The sequence below is a fragment of the Lissotriton helveticus genome, chromosome 10, assembly GCF_964261635.1.
Source record: "Lissotriton helveticus chromosome 10, aLisHel1.1, whole genome shotgun sequence".
Classification (NCBI taxonomy): Eukaryota; Metazoa; Chordata; class Amphibia; order Caudata; family Salamandridae; genus Lissotriton; species Lissotriton helveticus.
Window position 1 is genome coordinate 124,363,437 of NC_136071.1, and position 20,510 is coordinate 124,383,946.

Consider the following 20,510-nt stretch of genomic DNA (forward strand, 5'->3'; position numbering starts at 1 on the left):
ATTTTCGAGATCGGATTTTACCGATTCGGTAATTACCGATTCGGTAAATACCGATTCGGTAATCTCCGAGTCTGTGTCTCCCATTCATTCCTATGGTACTGGAGGCCCTTAGGCTTGAATGGGTGTTACCGATTCAGAGATTACCGATTCGGTATTTACCGATTCGGTACTTACCGAGTGGGGATACCGAATGATTCCGATTCGGTATTTTTTACCGATTATTTTCCTACATCTGGTTTTCCGGTTCATAAATACCGATTCGGTATGATTCGGTATTTACGAAGCGGTAAATTTTTTTTACCTACATCGGCCCCTAAAACCCTCATTACAAGGAAAATGGTCATCCGGATGGAGCTCCTGCACCGGAGGATTACTGATACGGTATCAGTAACTCCTAGGTACAGGACTTCCTCCTGATTACATTTTCTAATGCCTTAAATGTTGAAACACTGCATAAATTAAGGCACTTTTGCTCACTGACATTTCTGCAGGTTTTCGCACACCTCCTGACCGCAATTTGTTACTATCCAGCATTTACTTTAATAGGGTCTAGAGCAGGCTTCTCCAATGAGTAGCTCATGAGTACTGGTAGCTCTCCATCTGTCTGTAAGCAGCTCTCCTCTATTCATCTCCGCTTACTAAATTAGAAGCTTTTGCTTCATTGCATTAATATATGCATACAAAAATAGAAAAAGGTGTTTTTCGAGATGGATATTGGGTATTTTAACAACACATAAGTTGATGTATGGAGAAAAATTGCTGAATTTCCATAATATATTGAAAGCTGATATTTGACATAAATCATGTGTCGTTAGGGCGTTCTATTATCAATATTATTCCCTTCGTAATAGGGATATTGCTGTTATGGCTGCTATGAATTACCCATGCAGAGGCAATCCAAGTTGATAAATTCCTTTTTACAGTACTGTGAATGATGGTCACTAATTACAACACTAATTTAATTAGTAGCTCAGGATAATTTTCATTGAACATAAGTAGCTCCTATTAGAGATCAGGTTGTATGCCCCAGGTCTAGAGGATGCAGCAGGAAGATAGATGGGGAGGTCAGATAGCGCTTACAGGAAAATGTTAATTTAAATATTTAGCTGTGTGTCTGTACATAATATAATCAAAGTGCAATACTAAAGGCAGAGCTGATGACACAGATGGCGTTGAGGGTGCACGGAAAATGAAGAGAACAGATGGGCATCGTGGTCTCATATAAACACAATGTCTCTTGCTCTCTGTCTCTCTCACACAAACCCACGTTTACGCATGCACACACATACACTCACGCAAATATCTGTATACAGTAATTAATTGGACCACAGGGCAAAAGAAAGTTGGAGCCTGAGTACAGTCTAGGTGGTTGCAGTAGGGAGGAAAATGGACAAACCAGTTGGGGGTGGTGGGTTCTGTAGTTATTTCTCTAGATGTAGCTGTCCACTGTAGCTTTAATATCAATGTACAAGCTAAAAGACAAACTTGGAGACTAGGGCCCTCATTTCCAATATGGCTGAAATATCAGATATCAGAAACATAGCGTCTGTGTCCATATTGTATTCCAAGTTGTGCAAAATTACTACACTCCCAAGTAGCTGTGCATACATATTTCTCTGGATATAACCTGGAGTGGGGGTAAAAGAACTATGAACAGTGGAAATGTGAGGAAATCAGGGGAAGTATCTCCAGTTTGGGATGTTATTCCCAGGGTCGGACTGGCCTATAGGGCAATCATCAGTGCCCGAAAGGATGTTCAGTGTATGGACTGTTTTATGGATGTTTCTGGAGAGGTTTTATGGTCTGGTGGGTCGGCTTTTACAGTTGATTTCAGTGATATTACCAGGGCTTTAAGTGGGCTGGGTCCTGCCGGTGCTCAGCACCGGCAGTTCTAAAAAGCAGGTGCTGAGACGGGTCCCTATCGGGTTCTCCATGTTTGCCCTAACCCTCAGGTTGAAAACAAAATCTTAACTCTGCAACGGTGCCACCCTTCACTGCCTTTGAGGTAACTTGAAAGAGACTCAGTATAGTTCTTTCACAGCCCCATCATTTCAAAACTGAAGCATTTTCAATATTGTATACAAGAAAGCCATAGTTGTTGCTTATTTGTCATACCCAACTGACAACCATTGACAAAGCCAATAGTCCTGGCTTGTTGTTAGTATAATGTTACTTGTATTATATATCTGGATGCAATGACAGAAGCAGCACAATACCAGATGGATGGCACACTATGCTAAGCACAAGTCTTTATCTTAAATGTTATTAATCCGTGCCCTAATTACATCGGCCACGCCCCTTTGAGAGACCACCCAGTTTTTTCATTCCACTTAATGCTCTGGATATTACCTCAAACATTGCTTTTAGCAAGCACAAATGTATACAGTCTCCCATACCCATGGCTTGCAAAATACTGATTCACTTTGTCTATACAAGTTTAAAACTGCCCTGGTTTGCTAATGTGGGCTATTTTTTTAGTTATCGGATTCACAAATGGGGACCACTTTTAATTTGGTGCCTGGGTCTATTTTCTGTTCCAGTTCGGCCCTGTTTATCCATCATTCCATTGTTGAACACTTGGAATGGGACAGTAATATCATATCAGGAACAAATTCAATGTGTAGTAATGCATTATCCATCTGGCGATATTACATTACTGCAATGTCACCAAATCAGAATGAGGGCTTATAGTGGCCATAATTATTTATCTCTTACTCAGTAATCCGATTTTGTGTGAAAATGCCAAAACAAGATAAGAAATAATGCAGTTTTACCGCACTTGGGCTGTGTTTATTAACCAGGAAACTCTTCCACATCATATCTAGTAGAACTTTTCCTATGTAAAATGTCCTGAATTATGGTATCACATATAGAAATTAGTGTGGAAACATCCATTTCTGCAAGCTCTTCCACAGTTCCCCTGGTAATACCAAGGCTTAGTTTTACCAATTTCTTCAGTACCGGCAAAACCCAGTGTGGGATCACTGCCTCATAATACCTAGTAATGAGGGCTTGTAAGATGGCAGGAGGCAGGGAAATTGATACATCATGGGAGCTTGTTGGAGGGGCGTAGCAAACAATTTGCAGCATTTGTAGTGTTTCCAGGGCTGAGACGCCTAAGGGGCTCTCCTAACCCTAATTATTGATATATTTGGCTACCCAAGCAGCAGTCAAGTGGTCTATTTTCTTACTTGCACCAGGACCCACAGCACCTTTGCAATGTACTGGTTTGTCATGCTCCCGCTCCATCACTAGCTCTATAAGTAACTATGAAATGCCTCATTGTGGGAACTGACGAAACAGAATGCTATTGAAAGTGCAACGGTCATGGCCCACTTCAATCCCAAGCTTCACACAGAAGTCACGGTGGCTGCGAACCCGGTAGGGCAAGTAGCCATTCTTGCACAACATAGTGGCTATCCTAGACATGTTGTGGCATACACTAGCAGGAGTCTGTCTAATTATGAGGGTGCATACTCCCAGCCAGAAAAGGAAAGTTTGGCAATGGTATGAGCCTATGAACACTTACATATCTTCCTATATGGTAAATGATTCACAATCATCACTGACCATCAGGCCAAGATGCCTCCTAGAATGTAATGCTGGGGGCTACGGCTTCAAGAGTATGATTATGACATTATCCATAAGCTTGGGAAGGCGTAGAACTCAGCTGACTACTTTTCTCGAGTTCCCTTCCAAGCAACAGTGAGAAGTCTTTGCTAGTAGAGGAATACCTCAATTTCATACTGAGGTCGAGCACTTCCCAGGCGCTATCAATGGTGCAGAACATTGCTGCCACCAAGGAGGACAAAGACATGGCCATTGTCAGGAGAATGATCCATACTCAAACATGGAGACTTACTACTAGACATAGAGTGGAGTTGGAATCCCTCCAAAAGTTCCATAATGTTCAGGAAGAACTAGCAATAACTCAAGAAGGGATCCTACTCAGAGGATCATGGATTGTTCTTCCGAAAAGCCTACAATAAAGGGCCATAGAACAGGTTCGTGAAGGACATCAGGGCATAGCAGCCACAAAAAGAGCTCTAAGGGAGAGGGTATGGGTTTCAAAGCTGGATGAGAGAGTGGAGAAGGAACTGAAAGCATGCCACATCTGCAACTGCATGTTAGCAAAAGTGATACAGCATTCCCTAACAATGTCAGATCCCCCTACTCAAGGGTGGGAGAGGGTTACAATTGACTTCATTGATTTTTTTGGCTGATAACCAACATCTAATGTTCCTCATAGATAAATATTCTCACTTTCTATTAGCTCTCTCTCTCCAAGAGAGACTGTCTGGCTGAGAGCCTGGCAGAGAGAGAGAGAGACTGGCTGACTGAGAGAGAGACTGACTGACTGAGGTAGAGAGCTACTGACTGACTGAGAGAGAGAGACTGACTGACTGACTGAGAGAGAGATAGAGACTGACAGAGAGAGGCAGAGGCTGACTGACTGAGAGAGAGACTGACTGTGAGAGAGACTGACTGAGAGAGACTGATAAAGAGAGAATGATAAAGAGAGAGCGAGAGAGAGAGAATGACTGACTGAGAGAGACTGACTGACTGACAGAGACTGACTGACAGAGAGAGAGAGAGATTGACTGACTGAGGTAGAGAGAGAATGACTGATTGAGAAAGACTGGCTGACTGAGAGAGAGAGAGAGAGAGAGACTGAGAGACTGATTGACTGAGGGAGAGACTGACAGAGAGAGAGAGAGACTGACAGAGAGAGAGAGACTGACTGAGCGAGAGACTGACTGACAGAGACTGGGAGACTGACAGAGAAAGAGAGACTGACCGACAGAGAGAGAGAGACTGGCTGAGAGAGAGAGAGAGAGAGAGAGAGAGACTGACAGAGAGAAAGACTGACAGAGAGAGACTGACTGACAGAGAGAGAGACTGACAGAGAGAGTCACTGACTGAGAGAGAGAGAGACTCACTGAGAGAGGCTTGCTGACTGCGAGAGAGAGAGAGAGAGACTGCCTGAGAGAGACTGACAGAGGGAGAGAGAGAGACTGTTGGGAAGACTGGCTGAGAGAGAAAGACTGACTGACTGAGAGAGAGATTGAGAGAGAGCGACTGGGAGAGAGACTGACAGAGAGAGGGACTGACAGAGAGAGAGACTGACTGACTGAGGGACTGAGAGAGAGATTGACAGAGAGAGGGACTGACAGAGAGAGAGATTTACTGACTGAGAGAGAGAGACTGACTGACTGACAGAGACTGACTGACTGACAGAAAGAGAGAGAGATCGAGAGACTGACAGAGAGAGAGAGACTGACTGACTAAGAGAGACTGAATGACAGAGAGAGATAGACAGACTGACTGACTGACAGAGAGAGAGAGAGAGAGGGAGAGAGAGGGAGAGAGATTGACTGACTGAAAGAGAGAGACTGACTGACAGAGAGAGAGAGAGACTGGGATGGAATTTGGGTCACAGTGTGTATGAAGCTATGCAATGCCTCTTAAGATTGATATTGTCTACTAATAAAAATGTATTATCAAAATGTGCTCTTTGTAGTTACATCTGCTTTTGAAATACTGCATTATCGCATTGTCTATTGTTTTATAACGGAAACGAGAAGGAGCAGTGGATGCTCTTTTGTCAAACCTGAACAATGAGTGGGCCCCATTTTGTATATCACGACAGGAGTCTGCATCAGGAAACCCACCTAAAATTGGGCAAACTTCCCCGGCCTACTGATGGCAGGGACCCTGTAATGAATGGACCACCACCTATGACAGCCTGCTGTCAGACTAAACCCAACCTTTAACTTCACCATCCAGTGTTACTTATAACGGTGGTATTGGTGACAGTGGCGTAACAATAGCCCGCATCCCCTGCAGTATGGCGGGTCGCTGGCCTGAGAGCTCTAGACTGACACGGAAAATGGTCGGGGGGCCCCCTCCATGTAGTTTGCAGGGGGCCCCCTCAAGTTTCGTTACGCCACTGTCTGGAAGACCAGTATGTCCACCTCGCAGATTAATTGAAGAAATGTAGTCTGAACATTTGGAGTTTGGGCATTTGGCTACTAGTCCTCTGTCTCACTAGGGTGGAGTTGTAGTGTTGAGCACGAGACCCTACAGGGTACTCCAGTGTACCTCTGGAAGGAAACGGGTCATAGCTGGGTTGTGGCCAGAGGGGCAAATGGGGAAGTGACACAGGGCAAGGGGATTGTGAGAAGAGACAAGAAGCAATAAAGAAGTTGGTTCCCCTGCGGAGTCGTGGTGTGATTTCTTGCCATCCTCGTTGTTCCCTACGCGGCATATATTTACAGAGTAAAAGGAGATGGAACAGTTAAAGGGTATATGTACATAAAGGAAATCCTGCTACACCCATACCCAAAATTAAATTAAATATTCAGTGTTTACAAAAGAGACAATCACATGCTCTTGCTTGCACACCCTTCACATTACCTGCTCCTCTCCGCTTGATCTGTTTTTTCTTCTTTCACTCACATGACTATCTGATTTCTTAATCAATTGGCACTTGTGCTTTTGTAAGCTCTCTTTCTCTCTCTAGCTGTGCTCTTCGTCTCCTCTGGTATTTATATTTGCCGTTGTCTTCCCTCACATGCTCTAACCAAGACTTGGAGTCGCCTTTTCACAAGGGCCTCTGTGCACCTTCAACAATGAAAGAATCAATAATATTACAAGGTTAGAGCCCTTTGCTTACACAGGTCGCATATCCTACACACCAATGACAGGAGGCAGTATTCAGGCATTTGTCCTGTTACACCTTGAGAGTACTTCCCCCTACGGGGAGGGAAGTTTGAGGGTCACCGTGCTACTGTGGTGGCAAAGAAGGCACCCTGGACTGGCCAGTTAATCCAATGGGCATTTGCCCGGAGGGTGCATTCAGTGGAATGTTGACTTATAAGGGGACATGGATGCTGTTAAGCATTCACCAACAATCCCTAGGTGTTCAGGGTAAACAGCAGCAGGCACAGCGGGGTGAGATAAGGAGAATGAAGGGGAGTGAGGGGGGAGGGAGGGAGGGAGGAAGGAAGGAAGGAAGGAAAGAAGGAAGGGAGGAAGGGAGAGAGGGAGGTAGGTAGGTAGGTAGGTAGGGGGCATGCTCCCATTTTTACTTCCCTTTATCTTTGTTTAGAAGGATTGTTATGATATCAACTTTGTGGAGCTATAACTTGAGCTGATTGATTTGGAAAGCCCGGTTGTGTCTCATACAGCTCCTGTGTCAATCAAATATTTGATGTCACTGATCTTCTCAGAAGAGAGTTTTTTCCTATGCCTATTCCAGTTTGTTCCCATAGAGATAAGCACAACTTGGCAGTCTGGTGCCCTTTGAGAATTAACTTTTAGTCACAAATCTACTTTAAGAAGTCTTGGCGCCATACACCAGAGATTTTGAATCATATATTTGTTGTGTGAAGCCGTTGGGCATCCATCACACAATGGTGCCGCTCCACACTTCACAAATGGCACTGTAGCGACTGTTAGAAGTATTGGTGGTGCTCAGATCTGACCTCCTCACCTTTCAGAATATTTAAACGTTTGTAAAGTCCAGGTAGACCTCTTACATTTTATGCCCCAACCTAGGCCAATAAAATGGACAAATAGCTTTTCTTTCATCTTCTCAAACCTAAGATGTTCTTTTTGTTGACATGCTAGATTTGAAAAATAAATGATGCTGATCCACTGTTAAAGGGATGCTTCACTAAAGTAGGACAATTAACCTTCAAATCAACTAATCCTCTTCTCTTTTACCTTGTCTGCTTTTTAGCCGCACAATGCACCAATCTCAGAATTCATATGTAGCTTGCCAAGTGTCTTTAGAAACCTCCTAAGTAGAAGTCTTGCCATCTCCCCTCACTGTAAACAACTAACATTATTTTTCTATTGCCTCACATTCAACTCAGTTATTGCTTCGGTGGAGGCAAACTGCACAGTTAACCCGCGCCTTCACTTCCCCAGTGTGATTACACATCTCAAATGCCAATTCAAATGATGCCCATCATCCATCTCTAAGAAGAAGCTTACTACTAATGCTTTGGGTTTGTGGTTGTGAGAAGGAAGAGTGACGGGGGTATCTAAATCCAGCATTTTCACTGCCAGTTCACTGGTTATATCATTGTTATGCATTACTCTCACAGAGAGCCATCAGCATGAATTGTTGTGAATCTATCTAGGACCCTAATTAGATATACCTGATTCATGCCCTTATGTGGTTATAATAAAACATATCCTTATAAAGGCATAAGAATCATGCCCATATTTAGTCATAGCCCATGCAGTCCAAATACGGCAAGGCTACTCCCATAGACTCCTAGAAAGTACAACGCGTTCTTTAAACAAACCAAGCCTCCAGCAGCCTGGGAATTCCCCCTGCTTTTGTTTTGATTTGCACAAGAACTCCTGGAGTCCAGAAAGAACATATGCACTACTGCAGCTTTTTCGAACTTGGTCGAACTTTCACCTACTGTTGTAGACCAATTTTTCGCAAGCCTGTCTGATATGATGTTCTCTCCTAACAACGAGAATGACTTTTAAAAACAATGAGCGCACAGCGTTCCCTGAACTCTGAATTCGGCCTTCAGTTTTTGATAAACAACACTACTGAAAACAATTGGAACAATTTTTTCCCCTGAAAAGCGAAATTATTTTTCCACTTCCAAAACATTTACCTTTTTTCAGCACATGTTACTCTGCTTAAAGTAGAACTATTCTTAGAGAACAGAGCTTCTATTTTTAGAGATACTAGAGACAATATTTTACCTCAGCCTCTAGCACATGTACAGTATTGTATAAATATGTGATGAAATGGTCTCGACCTTCTTTTCTGTATTCAGAGCCATTTCATAATTTAATTTTCGCAATTCATTCAGCCGATATGCATTTCCTGAATGATAACACTGCTTGAAAAACGTACGGTATAAATACTCATTTTCGTGTATTTACCATATACCATTTCAAATGCAATTTATGTATTTCGGGGTGGGTTGGAAAACACACATGCATCGTTATATGTTTAGTATTGCTTAGTATTTAGTAATGATGGACATTAATACGTGGAGTGGGTGTTGTGAATCTATCTAGGACCCTAATTAGATATCCCTGATTCATGCCCTTATGTGGTTATAATAAAACATATCCTTATAAAGGCATAAGAATCATGCCCATATTTAGTCATAGCCCATGCAGTCCAAATACGGCAAGGCTACTCCCATAGACTCCTAGAAAGTACAACGCGTTCTTTAAACAAACCAAGCTTCCAGCAGCCCGGGAATTCCCCCTGCTTTTGTTTTGATTTGCACAAGAACTCCTGGAGTCCAGAAAGAACTGTTAGTTCTTAGTGACGTCTTATGTCCAACCTTACGTCAAACTCGGCACCTTTCAGGTATAAATATACCGACGTTGCCTTAAGCAAACACACGGTGGTTTGGAGCAGAGCGGCTATCTACTTGCCCGAAGCCCAGCTGAAGCGAGAGCCGAAGGAAGCCAACCCTCCCATTTGACGCACTGAGAGAGACGCTGTCTTTTCTCCTGCCGAGAAATTCCAGCTCCGGTGTTTCCAGTCACCCTTGCGGGTTGCTGGGAGATTGAGTCCTGAGAGAGAGATACAAGACCTTCTTCATTCTAGAACCAAGGTACGGAGCTGATTAAAACCTTAAGAGAATTCTTGATTCAGATTCTTGGCAAAAAACCAACTTAACTTAAACTGCAACTTACTTACTCCTTCCCACGTATTAGGCTTAGGTCAGGTACACCGGGGTAGGCGTATCTTAGAAGCACCAGTTGAGTATGTTAATCAATGTTTTTATGTATGTATATATTTTATCCGTTTTAAAGTATCATATGGCTAAGAAACCATATCAATGCTTTTACAGTATTATTTCATAATACTCCTTTTACTGTACGCACTTTACTTCATGATAAGTATTGCAATTGTGGCAACTCATTTCTCTTGCATGAGAAAGAAGACTGCTCAATAAATAACAACTTTTATTGAAAACGCCCGTCTCTCTATTTCTCTGCACTCTGGTGAAATTAAGCACGCACGATTGACTGAGTGAAATAGCTGTCTATTGTTTTCACACGACTCTAGAGATATACTCTTTATTCTGAGGGAGCAAAGTTGTCATGTTTATGCGGTTGTCAGAAACTAATCCCTTCTTGTCTAAATCAAGAGATTTAACTCTTTCCTGAACATTCGAGAACGTTTCTAGTGACCTCTGAGCTAGCTGGCAAACCTAATTAAGTCTAACATAGTCAGTAGAGACCTAGATAACCTCAGTCCTACGTCTAAACTGCTGTTTATGTCATTCCAATGCGCAGAGCCTATTGGGAATATAGGAACTACACTACATGGCGCCCAACGTTTGGTAAGGCGATAATCTAACGCAAGATACTAGAGTAACTCAGTCGTGCTTTTCACACAGACCCCTTTTTCCGTAAAAAAACCAAAAGACGTCTGGAGTGGGTAAAAGGTTAATATCCGCCGGAACTTAGTAGGAAGAGATTCCTATGTAGAGTTTTTATGTTTAGTCAATGTTGAAGGATACAGTGTTCCAAAATATTGTTCACCTAATCTTTGTTTCCTTGAAACTTGCTCTGCAAAGCAACAAAACTTTCATTCAGTAAAATGACGGAAAGTGATGATGAAAGGGAGGGAGCTAGAATAGCAGCTCAACTCCTAGCGGATGACACAAGTCTCCGAGATGAAGACCCGAATGCTATAATCATCCCGGTAAATGTAAGAAGAACTATAACTCTTAAACTTATAGAAAATGGACTATCAACAAGAGGTGGTACAGTCATATTCGTGGTAGAGGCCCATGAATATCGGCAGACAGAGGTATCCTATTCACGGATACATTTTCCAGCAGCAAACGCTGTAACACAGGACTTCCACTATTACAAAATAGAGGAACCTCCGGATGAATACGCTCCTTTCGAGGACGTTGAAATCGCACTAACTTACCAAGAGCACCTGCTCTGGTTTAATGGCGCCCTAAAACATCAAAATCAAATCACCAGGCTCGGTCCACTAGGTAGACCAGGAGCCACGTGGCCGGTTCTAGCCAGCCACAAGACCACATTCCGATATAGATAAAATGTCAAGCGAATAACTTTTAGCTAAACTAAGAGAATTAACAAAGGCATATAGAGAATTAGTTCAATTGGCAATGGACGATATAACACACCTGCAGAAATTGAAAGAAACAGATATAGCAGAACAACTATTTGACCTTGCCAGAATCATAGAAAAATCCTATGAAGAACTAGGTAGAGATAGTTTGGGTGGGAAACCAGTAAAACCCCAACTAACTGAAAATACTGAAAAAACCTTTAATAAAAATAATCTAAACACTCCAAAAAAGAGTTGGGATGGTAATAAACAATCCACTCCCAGAGAAAAACGATTCCAGTCCAGAGGAAGGTCTCCTCAACCAAGAGATAGATCTCAAGAACGAAGAGGCAAGTCTCCCCAGAGGGAGCCCTCTGAGAAAAGATACAACCTTAGAAATAGGGATAATTTGAGAAAACCTGATAGATATCAAGATATTGATACACGCCCCTCTCGATCTTTTCAGACTTCCTCACAGAAATCGGAAAGAAGAGGAAGGTCAGAACACAAAGAAGAGCACGTCAAGTCCAAAGACAAGGAACCTGCTCATCAACGTAAAAAATTACAATATCCAAAAAAGAAGGTAGCCAGTATTAAAATAAAACATGCCGAGGATACTGAGGACACAACTGAAAAACGGAGAATGGGCCCAGACAATGCTAGACAGAGCAGCAGAAGTAACCATAGCTCGCAAGATCCTGATGAATCTTCTGGAGACAGTGGACACGAATGAATAAATTCAAGTGGAAACTGCAGACACCAGAGTTAGCAAACCCCATAAATTATACGAAATAACATTGCGTATAGAGGGGGACAAAACTAGGAAAGTAAGGGGTCTCTTTTGGGACAACTTATCTAAAGGCTATGACATCCTGTTAGCTGAGAAAGACTGGCCACCAGAGTTTGTCAGGGAGTGCCCACATAGCGAAGAAATGATTATGCCTGCCATCTCAAATCATATTCCAATTCATAAAAAATACACATTTGCAAGAAAATGGGCAGTGGCCCAAGCCCCTGCATTATATAAAAATCATGTAGGGTGGGATGAGGATTCTCCTCACCATAAAATTCAGTTAAAAAATCAACCCACTGCACAAAGGCAGTATCCAGTTAAGCAAGAAGCTAAAAAGCAAGTCAGGGAGATCTTAGATCAACTTGAATATCAGGGGGTGATTGAAACATGCACCTCACAAATGAACACTCCTTTGTTTCCTGTCTCCAAGCCAGACAATTCAAATCGTCTAGTTTTGGACTACAGACACCTAAACTCTTGCTGCAAAACATTTGCAGTACAAAACTCACACAGTGCAGCACTAATGAATAACATTGTGCGCAAAAAATATAAAACAACATTAGATATCTCTAATGGATTCTTTTGTCAAAATATTGCACCTGAAAGCAGGTATTTGACCGCTTTCTCAACAATGGGGTCTCAAAAACAATTCTGTCGACTCCCACAGGGATTCAAGAATAGCCCAGGATTATTCTCAGCAAGGGTAACAGAGTTACTACAAATATATGATGATGAGGCATTATCTTATGTCGATGACATCTATCTAACAGATGACGACCTGGAGACTCACTTAAAAAGAGTGAACACCATAATACTTGGGTTCGCAGCTGAAGGGTATAAATCCAACTTTAAAAAGTCACGAATTGCCCATCTAACTGTTCTGTTCTTAGGATATGAATTATCAAGTGAAGGCAAAAGCCTAGCCGACAACTTCTTAGAGAAGTGTGCTGTACTCCAAGCACCAAAAACGCTGAAGAACTTACAATCAATACTAGGTTTCCTGAATTTCGGAAGAACATACATTCTAAATTATGCAGAGAGGGTTAAACCTCTCTATGAATTAATAAAACCTGATTTCAAACCAATCAATTGGACTCAGAAACACACAGAAATTTTAAGATCATTACAAACAGACATGTTAGCTAAAACAAATTGCAAACACGCGAAAACATACGCAACCTTGTAATCCGAGTCATCCGAGGAAGATGCGGATTCACGTACCTGACCTCTAATGAGGGAGAAACGGTACCAATAGTTTACAAATCACACTTGTACACACAAGCTGAAATGAAATTCAGTTCAAAAAATTTTAACTGCGGTTCAAACTGCTGTAGCAAAAGAAAGAGCCCTAGTCCAAGGGAGAAACATATCTGTTTTAACAGCAGAATCAGCCCTTGAGGCAGTAACAAGACCACGCATTCCAAATGCAGTGGCATTAGATCCAAAATGGATACAATGGGAAAATTCTCTTGCTGCAGAAGACGTGAAACACGCTTTTGACCCGAAAATGAAAAAACTAGAAAATCTAGAATAAGAACATGAATATCCTCTGTCAATCGAAATTCTGCCTCTCGAACAATACACCTGTGTAATCTACATAGACAGATTTGCACAACACTACGATGTTGATAAAAAATCTTACAATGCAGCGTGCGCGATTGTGAAAGGTCGCTGGAGCTTTGGTAAATTCAGACCGATAATAACAAAAACTGAATCACTCAGAAACTGTACAGCTCAAAGAGCTGAAATAAGATCTTTAAAGATGGTGCTTGAAAATGCCGATCGCGAATTCCCGACACTAATAGTGTGCAATTCGCATTACTGCGTCAGGTCTTACAATAAGAGCATGCAGACCTGGATTCAAAACGGTTACAAAGATGACACAGGTGCCACAATAAAGAATAAAAAGCTATGGGAACAAGTAGTTCTTTTGCAGAGAGAACTACGAAAGACTCACGTGATACATACACTGAGTCATCGACGTGATGGCGTTCACGTTGCAGGGAATTCATTGGCTGACAGAGCCACAGCGGCAGAGGTTCAACTGGCTTCCGTAGCTACAAAAAAGCGTACTAAAAAACAAATAGACGGTGAAACGCTACTAGCAGTAAAAGCCTCAATGAAAGGCAACTATGCGGCGTTACCTCTAAATTATCCACTCGGAAATAAATACATAATTGGTGCAAACTCTGTTCCTTTTGCTCAAATCCCTGGAGTGGGGGATAGAGTAATTCCAAACACGAACCAGAGGGCTTACTTGATTCAAGAATCACACATGGGACAGGGTCTGAGGCACCAAGAGATCTTGAAATCATTACAATCAGAATACTGGTAGACGGGGATGTTCGTGCAAATTTACAACTTTGCAATGGATTGTCAGAACTGCAATAGAGATTGCAGTGGTGAACCAGACGAGACACCAGCCCGGATACCTTTATTAGAAAGCATCAGACTATCTATACGCAAAAATCCAGAAGGAAAAAGGCGGTCCCATAATTATTAAGACTAGATTCACTTAAGATGTAGACACCAGAGCTGGGCGGTATACAACCTTTACAACAAAATTTTTACCACGCACTACCATTACAACGCGGTCATTACAACGCATACCATTACAACGCATTGCGCTGGGGGGCGCTCTAGGATAGGGAATAGGTTAATTTACTATCCAATAACCTTCCCTAGTGTCCACGGGGACTGGAGTTGGAATAGTAAATTAAACTATTCACTATCCAGCACCCCAAAGCGCTATGCGTTGTAATGGTATGCGTGGTAAAAACCGCGTTGTAATGGTATGCGTGGTAAAAGTATGCGTTGTAACGTCATACATCCGAGCTGGGCTGATGCCAGAACTGTTATACAAGATTTGCGAGTCTTTATCGGCACATACGCAATTGGCATGCTACATTCTGACGAGGGTCCTGCGTTTAGCTCTCGAGCTTACAAAGAGGCCATGACCAGCATGGGCATTGCATTGCGGTACTCTTCTCCCTTCCATCCAGAGGGAAATGCGGTAGTGGAAAGAAAAAACCGTGACATAAAGCAATCTATAACGGCGAGGGTATTAGGTTCGGGTGATGGGTGGGTCAAACATCTAACAAGTGTCCACAAGTGTCCAACGTAGTCTTAACAATCTGCCAAGACATTCTCTAAAAGGTATCACTCCTTACGAACTATTGTTCGGCACTAGAATGCAAATCTAGGACTTAGATTGTCACACTTCAGTGGTGAAAGAAAAAGCCTTTGATATCAAAGACCGTTTAGCTGTTTTACAGGACTTAAATGAAACAAGAAGAAGTCTAAGTAACATAAAGTTAAAGCCAACGACCACTGAAGAAAAAAAACACCTGTCCCAGTAAGACCTGTCTGGATTCCAAAGATTGGGGATCTAGTCAGAGAAAAGATCGCGGTGAAGAAGGAATTTAGGCCTTCTTACAGAAAAGCAGTACCTGTCTTAGCTGTCAGTGGAACAAGATCAGTAGTACTACCGCCCCTTGCTGGTAAAAAGGAGAACAGAGTTGTATCCATCGACCTGGTAAAACCACAATCATGTGGCCAATAATAAGTAGTAGGCCCAGTGGACTCCCAAGAAATAGCAGAAGACCAAATCTTGCTACGATCCAAGAGGTTCAAACTGAAAGACTAATCACTTTTGATAAACCTGCAGTGAATAAAAAAGGACTATGCAACAAAGCCATGGAACTTGTGCCTCTTGAAACCCAAATTGCAACAGTTCGTCAAGAAACACCAGTCTACAACGATGTAGCCTCAGACTATGCTAATGAAACAAAGAAAAATGCAAAGACTAATGAGAATCCGGAAACAATTCCAACAATTGACAGAACTGCATCTGGCTACTTCATCAATTTCGATGACTTTTCTGAAGATACAAGCAGCATGAATAAACGCCAGCAACAAAAACTTTCAAAGAAAAAATGACTGAACTTTTTCACCAACTAAAAGAAACATATCTGATTTCACCATGGATTGATTTTAGGATTGTGTTAGGTGTACTTTTCCTCCTGCTTTGGCTCATCATGGTTTTATGTTTGGGTAGATTTATCGATGGAAAATATAGTACAATGGACACAGCAAGTCAGAACATCAACTTGGTCCTAAAGCCTCACAGATCCTCTCACATCGAGAAAAGGGAACTGTCATCAGTGAACATTACAGCCAATCCAATACCCGGTGGGGTAGCATGGGACAAAACTGATTATGAAATCTATGGCCCAAATGAGCTCTTGAAATATCCACACCAGTTTAAGGTTTCCAGAAGTGACTTTGTGACACCAAGTACTTTCTCTGATGATTGGGACTTTGAAAATATTAATCATATGATGTCAGATTTAGTAATGTCAGCTAAATTCACAGAACATGATTATTTACAGGGTTCATCAAATTATGAAGAGTTGTATTGCTATAATCATTTTGGTCATCACTATTTGCATAAATCTGCTCAACCTAGAAATGTTTTTAATTATAATCAATGGGAACATTGTCCTACACCGCCAAAAGGCAGCTCGAAAACATTTTATGAGAAATTCCCATACTTCTCAGGGTTTAACAACAGTGATCCAGAAACGTTTTATTTTAAAATGTTAAATAAGACAGGAATGAAAACAATGTTGACAAATACTAAATTGATTTATTCTGAAAAATTTTATGACAAAATGTCTACATTTGGTTTTGAATTTTGGAAAAACAACATTGAAACAAAAGCCATCTGGGGTTCAAAAGACTGGCAGGTACAAGGTCTAGAATCATTATTTAGAGTCTGCATGATCCCAGAACAGATAATATTCTTGAATGACACCATTCAGCAAACAACCTGTCTTGGTTTAGCCAAGATTAAAGACTTAAATAACCCGTCTATTCCGAAGCCCATACCTGATAGTAATAGCACTACAGATGTGGAGATAGACGTATCCCATATTTTACACCAAAACAGAACAAATCCTGATTGGAAAAAATGGTTGATCTGTCCAACAGACACAAATAACTGTCAAGATAGATTCCTGAACAAAACACAGGGGTTCAAACAGACCAGGCCAGACCCAAGATATTCCCAGAGACAACATCCAGGGATAGTTACAACATACAGTGTAGGGAAACTATGCCTTGAGTGTCTACAGAAATCCACACTGGTTGAAATTAAGCAACACTTGACTTTACATAAAGAAGGTGCTGACTTGCGAGATTACATACTGGGACCTCGCAAACAGCGTAAAAAATGTTTCATATACGCCGGTATATACGCTGCTTACAACGAAGCTTGGAAAGTAACAAAAATTGAAACTGCAGAAAAAATACGAGAAATTGATCGCATTAATTTTGAAAAATTTGGACCACAGCTGTTGTGGCATGGTGCCAGGAAAAGCCTATCTCGTAACCGTTACTTCCATGGTCATTTGCTGTATGCAAGTATTGTATCCAAACAGCAATCCAGACATGGAGGCGGCAATATGGCCTTCTTTGAATATCTCTTCTATTCGAATTGATACTTTAAGCAGAATTAAATCTATTCTTTTACAGACTTCTGTGCCTTTAACCTCGTCCAAAGAGACGTATGATCTGCAAGTTGCAAGGACAGCAGCAGAGATACATACCCTATTATCAACAAATTGCCCCGTCCATTTCGTAGAAATGTTAGGTCAAATGTTAAACATGTCTGATACCAGTGGCATCGCACATGTATTTAAGACAATTCTTTCGGGACTGTTAGCACCCTTTGAAACAGCCCTGGGCATTTTCCCGAATTTTGTGCATTCGTTATTCGGCGGCCTGCCTCTTCTTTTGGGACTCGTAGCAGGAATTTTATTTTTGATCCTTCTGCTCCGATATGGCAAGCCAAGCCACAGACAAAACTCCAGCTACAATGGAAGAAACGATCCTAGCAATACGCTAATGAGACCGAATCACTAGAGTCCTCGGATTAGCCGGCTAAGAGATCTGAATACAACTTGGTTTCTTTCATTCAGACCAATATGGCAAGATTGCATCTTACCTGTGCTTCGATGTCTGCTATGCGGAGAAGAATGCGTGTTGGATGTCTGTCTTACACTACCATCAGCAGTACCAATGGTTATCGATACTTTGCTCGGTCCGGTAACGATTCATGCAACGTGTTGTCCCCAGCGGCTACCTATTCTGATGACGGCATTCGTTGAGACTTAACCATTACGATTAGGTGGCGGTGAAGTACGAGATGAAAGCAGCACCACACAGGTACAACCTTCTGTGAGCATTGCTGATCCCGACATCAATGATGGCAATGATTCTCACATATGCACTACTGCAGCTTTTTCGAACTTGGTCGAACTTTCACCTACTGTTGTAGACCAATTTTTCGCAAGCCTGTCTGATATGATGTTCTCTCCTAACAACGAGAATGACTTTTAAAAACAATGAGCGCACAGCGATCCCTGAACTCTGAATTCGGCCTTCAGTTTTTGATAAACAACACTACTGAAAACAATTGGAACTATTTTTTCCCCTGAAAGCGAAATTATTTTTCCACTTCCAAAACATTTACCTTTTTTCAGCACATGTTACTCTGCTTAAAGTAGAACTATTCTTAGAGAACAGAGCTTCTATTTTTAGAGATACTAGAGACAATATTTTACCTCAGCCTCTAGCACATGTACAGTATTGTATAAATATGTGATGAAATGGTCTCGACCTTCTTTTCTGTATTCAGAGCCATTTCATAAATTTTATTTTCGCAAATCATTCAGCCGATATGCATTTCCTGAATGATAACACTGCTTGAAAAACGTACGGTATAAATACTCATTTTCGTGTATTTACCATATACCATTTCAAATGCAATTTATGTATTTCGGGGTGGGTTGGAAAACACACATGCATCGTTATATGTTTAGTATTGCTTAGTATTTAGTAATGATGGACATTAATACGTGGAGTGGGTGTTGTGAATCTATCTAGGACCCTAATTAGATATCCCTGATTCATGCCCTTATGTGGTTATAATAAAACATATCCTTATAAAGGCATAAGAATCATGCCCATATTTAGTCATAGCCCATGCAGTCCAAATTCGGCAAGGCTACTCCCATAGACTCCTAGAAAGTACAACGCGTTCTTTAAACAAACCAAGCTTCCAGCAGCCCGGGAATTCCCCCTGCTTTTGTTTTGATTTGCACAAGAACTCCTGGAGTCCAGAAAGAACTGTTAGTTCTTAGTGACGTCTTATGTCCAACCTTACGTCAAACTCGGCACCTTTCAGGTATAAATATACCGACGTTGCCTTAAGCAAACACACGGTGGTTTGGAGCAGAGCGGCTATCTACTTGCCCGAAGCCCAGCTGATGCGAGAGCCGAAGGAAGCCGACCCTCCCATTTGGCGCACTGAGAGAGACGCTGTCTTTAATCCTGCCGAGAAATTTCAGCTCCAGTGTTTCCAGTCACCCTTGCCGTTTGTTGGGAGATCGAGTCCTGAGAGAGAGATACAAGACCTCCTTCATTCTAGAACCAAGGTACGGAGCTGATTAAAACCTTAAGAGAATTCTTGATTCAGATTCTTGGCAAAAAAACAACTTAACTTAAACTGCAACTTACTTACTCCTTCCCACGTATTAGGCTTAGGTCAGGTACACCGGGGTAGGCGTATCTTAGAAGCACCAGTTGGGTACGTTAGTCAATGTTTTTATGTATGTATATATTTTATCCGTTTTAAAGTATCATATGGCTAAGAAACCATATCAATGCTTTTACAGTATTATTTCATAATACTCCTTTTACTGTACGCACTTTACTTCATGATAAGTATTGCAATTGTGGCAACTCGTTTCTCTTGCATGAGAAAGAAGACTGCTCAATAAATAACAACTTTTATTGAAAACGCCCGTCTCTCTATTTATCTGCACTCTGGTGAAATTAGTGGTACAAAAGGGGGTGGTGATGGCGGAGCATCTGAACCAATCAAACACTCACACCCAGTCAACAGATCTGGGTTTAATCCATCACCGTTAAAGAATGGTGATGGATTAAACCCAGATCAGTTGACTGGGGGTGAGTGTTTGATTTGCTCAAACGCTCCGTCCATCATCCCCTTTTGTATCGCTTTGTTCGCCCCTAGTGTGGCTGGGTATGCTCAGACGTGAGTCTCTTGCTCACTTGGCCACTGGATTCAAGATAGCCTGGCTGATGAGGATTATGAATCCGAAACCGGTCCCATGATGCTTGTTTCCGGTCCATGGAAGACATGGCTTGGCAGTTCGGGCTGGACTGTTCCCATGAGGCACAGGGTCAGACTGATTTGCATATGGCCATGTCTGAAATGGGGTGGCTGAGTGGGCTAAAGAATGGTGATGGATTAAACCCAGATCAGTTGACTGGGGGTGAGTGTTTGATTTGCTCAAATGCTCCGTCCATCATCCCCTTTTGTATCGCTTTGTTCGCCCTAAGTGTGGCAGGGTATGCTCAGACGTGAGTCCCTTGCTCACTTGGCCACTGGATTCAAGATAGCCTGGCTGATGAGGATTATGAATCCGAAACCGGTCCCAGGATGCTTGTTTCCGGTCCATGGAAGACATGGCTTGGCAGTTCGGGCTGGACTGTTCCCATGAGGCACAGGGTCAGACTGATTTGCATATGGCCATGTCT